This window comes from Carlito syrichta, unplaced genomic scaffold (assembly GCF_000164805.1).
Source record: "Carlito syrichta isolate Samal-C Ts95f unplaced genomic scaffold, Tarsius_syrichta-2.0.1 Scaffold287763, whole genome shotgun sequence".
In the NCBI taxonomy this organism is placed as follows: Eukaryota; Metazoa; Chordata; class Mammalia; order Primates; family Tarsiidae; genus Carlito; species Carlito syrichta.
Window position 1 is genome coordinate 34,095 of NW_007231859.1, and position 3,955 is coordinate 38,049.

At 42.0% G+C, this 3,955-nt stretch overlaps 1 pseudogene; it reads left to right on the top strand.

Annotated features, from left to right (window-relative positions):
- The first annotated feature begins 1,373 nt into the window (after positions 1-1,373).
- Positions 1,374-3,378, top strand: LOC103255022 (annotated as a pseudogene).
- Positions 3,379-3,955: the final 577 nt, after the last annotated feature.

Below are 3,955 nucleotides of genomic sequence, written 5' to 3' on the forward strand. Positions count from 1 at the left end.
CTGTATAAAATCAGATATAATCAGACAGTTTTAAAAAACTAAGTTGACTTTATAAAGCCAATGCTTACAAAACATACTAAAAAAAAAAACAAACAAACAAACAAAAAAACTGGCTTGGTGTCTGGTTTATAGGGTTCCCAGCCTTACAGGTGAGTAAGAAAGGTCACTTCTTGCAGACCCAAGAACTTTAGAATATTTTGGAGACCTTAAGAAGAGAGAGATGAACTCAGATCTATGTACTGCAGATGAAGTCTAATGGTAAATTCTTGACTTCGTTTCCTAGCCTTAAGAGGATTTTAACCCTTTTCCTGTTTAACCTGAGGATACTTTCTGGAAGTGTTTGTGGCTGCAGCATTAAAAAAAAAAAAGATTTTAAAAAAGAAAGAGAATTACAAAACATAGTCACTCACTCTTCTCTCTCTCTCCCTCTTTCTCTCTTTCTGTTTTTAAATACTTGTTAGGATTAGGGATAAGTTCTGCTTGGAAATAACTTCAAGAACAATTTCTATTTTTATTTTCACACTGAAAACCAGTCAGATTTGCTTCAGCCTCAAAGAATGTGCTTATGTAAAATTAAATGGATGCGGCAGCAAGCTGCATTTTTTTTTTTTCTAAATGTGTAAAGGGCTAAAAGTCCAGTCTGGGATTCCTTATAACAAGTTTTATAAAGCAAACTTAAAAAATTAAAAAAAAAATGACCATTCTTTTTTTCACCTTCAAATTTTTTTTATTTTAAAATTGTATGGTACAATTCAGGGTTAGGTATATAAATATTCATTGTGCAGGTACTCTTGTTGATGAGGTGTGCCCCTCCTTTCCCAGGCATGAACTTATGCAGATAATCATGCCAAATGTAATGAGATCAGGATTATTTTGCAAGCAACAATAATATTTCTTTGATTATTTTAAATCAAAAGTAAGAGTGACTAGAGAAAAAATTTGTTTCCGTGAAAAAGTATAATATGGTGGTTCTGGATCATGGTGTGGCTCTAGGAAAGAGGGATGCATGAAGCAAAGAAATGGCAGCTGACTGGGCCAGGAGGAGTGCCAGTTCCCAGGAATCCTGAGAGCGCAGAGTTCAGAACAGGGACCTAGAGGCATGGGAGATCCATGCCCTCCCTTCAGGAACATGTCCTGGGCCAACCTGGTCCATAGTGTGGAAGCAGCTTCAGATTAGGAAGACTCAGGATAAATTACACAGCTGGCATGAAACAGAACCAGGATTCAAACCCAGGTGTGTCTGTGGAGATGCTGGAGAGTCACTGTATTGTACCAGGCTCCCTTTAACTGGATCTTGGCGGAGGGTGGGTGAGCTTGGGAAACAACACGAAGAGGAGAAAACCGCCTTTTAAGGATATTGGCCCACAGAAAGGATGGCCTTCTTGGACAATTCCAACTATCATTTTAGCTCATATTCGACAGTCACGTGTGACAAGTGATGACTTGGGAATGTGTGAAATGGTTCTCACTGATCATGATGTTGACCAAGAGAAGCGTTACCCTTCTTCAATGCCTGGAGGCAGTGGATCAGAAATTCAGAAATGCAGTGGTGAGACTCAGGGCTGTGGATAAAACCAGTCAGTCAATATTACCTCACGTTGGGACCTTGGTATTAGAAGACATTCAGATTCAGCTCAAAGGTTAGAATGACTCCGAAAAGAGAGACAAAACCCAATCAAATGCAAAAATATTCAGTGGAAAGAAAGAAATTCTAAGCAGGCAGCCCAGGAATCAAAGTCACTCTGAAAAAAAAAAAAGAAAAAAACCTCTCTGTCTGCATAATGAACATGTGTAGACCTAACCCTGAATATTGCACCCCACATCTTTAAAATAAAAAAATTAAAAGAGAGGAAAAAAAAAGAAAGAAAGTGAAGTGAACTGCCAGGGGAGGTGGAGGCACACACAAGTGTATCTGCATAATGAACATTTGTATACCTAACCCTGAATTGTACCCCACAAATTTAAAATAAAAATCTTTTAAAAAAGAAAGAAAGAAAGAAAGAAAGAAAGAAAGAAAGAAAGAAAGAAAGAAAGAAAGAAAGAAAGAAAGAAAGAAAGAAAGAAAGAAAAAACCCTCAAAGAGAAGCCTCCAGATTCTGGGAAGCAGTCAATATCATCTGTACTCCTGGAGCAGTGCCTTCGGCAGATAAATAACCCCTTTAATGAGTACTCCAAATTTGATGGCAAGGGTCCTGTAGGTACAACAGCAACCAAGAAGATGGATGTCTATCTCGCCTTGCACTTGAGCCAGGACAGATTGCTGTCAATATGACGATGGGCAGCAGCACCAGGGTGTGGGACCTGATTGGGCTTATCTGTTGGCAGTGAACAAGCAAACGACTGGAGACGAAGCTAACCGACAATGTCAGTCCTGTGACCTGCCTTTTGCTGAGGATCATGGAAAGGTGGATTCCAATGAGTCCATTCGTAAGTTTGGCTTAAGTACTTTGGTCCTGGTTGAAAAGTATTCATTTCCAGCTGGGTGCAGTGGCTCACGCCTGTAATCCCAGCACTTTGGGAGGCCGAAGTGAGAGGATTGCCTGAGCCGACGGGTTCGAGACCAGCCTGGGCAACATGGCAAGACCTCATCTCTAAAAAAAAAAAAAAAAAAAAGATAGGAAAAGTATTCATTTCCTTGTCTGACATCCAAAAAGTTTCTTTTTGTCTGAATAAATATTGTTCATGGATTCTCCCTTATTCAGATGGACAACACAAAGGTCATCATGAAGAAAATCTTGCTAAAGGCAGTGAAGCGAAGAAAAGGATCCCAGAAAACTTCAGGCCCTCAGTACTGCCTAGAGCAGAGCGAGCCCTATGTCGCTGTTGACCTGGAGAGCACTTTGGAGAGCCATAGAACATGGGAGTTCTGCCAGGTCCATGAGAACAGTTCAAGGGCAGACGAGATTTTTGAGGAGGATTCACAGATTGACATAAGCACAGTACAGGATAGGCTTAGCAGTTACCATTACAAGTCATTCAAAGTCAGCTTCATGGATCACAACTGATGTACATTTAAGTATCTCTGGAAACAAAGGAGAAATAGACCCTGTTATGAATCAGAAAGTCAGCACTACATTTTGAATTAAGCAGAAACCCATCTCAATCAATTCTGACCTGCTCTGTGCCTGTGACCTTGCTGAAGAAAAAGCCCCAGTCACACAATGTTTAAATTCATGTGTCTAAGCAATCATGACTATAAACACCTCTGTTTTGAGTTGGAAGCTTCTACTGTTAATGAAATCATGCTCAAGGTGAACTACATCCTGGAATCATGAGGAAGCAACTGCCCAGGCTGACTATTTTGTTCAGAAACAAAGAATATTGAACAGACGTACAAATTTCAGCTTTTAGAAGGCGAAGAAATCCAGACAGCAATGATACCGCCTGCAGCCCCAATCTACTGCTGTGGTTCAGACCCTACTGACCAGGACTAGATGCCTTAGAGTCCACCCTGCATCCTGCAGTCCTCGGGGTAGGCCAGCCCTGACTCACAGGCACGAGACTGGTGGGCTCTTGAGGAAGATGTTTGGGGTGCCCTTAGGAGGAAGTGCCACGAACATTGCCATGGGACTGAAGCCTGCTTGGCAATGGCTTAGATTAGTGATGCCCGAGGGACAGACCACCCTGGAAGAGCCACATACTATCCAGCCACCTTTACTGCCTGGTGCCCCCACCAAGGATGCACATAGCCATGCCCGGACATTTCTTGACAAGTTGATCAAATTTCTTTTTTTTTTATGAGTTGGAGTCTCACTCTGTCACCCAGACTGGAGTGCAGTGGCATGCTCCTGACCACCGCAGCCTCCACCTGCGGGACTCTGGAGATCCTTCCGCCTCAGCCTTCCAAGTAGCCAGAACTATAGGTGCCCACTACCACGCCCGGCTAATTTTTTTGATTTATTGTAGAGATGAGGTCTTGCCAAATTTCCCAGGTGGGTCTCGAACCCGTAGGCTC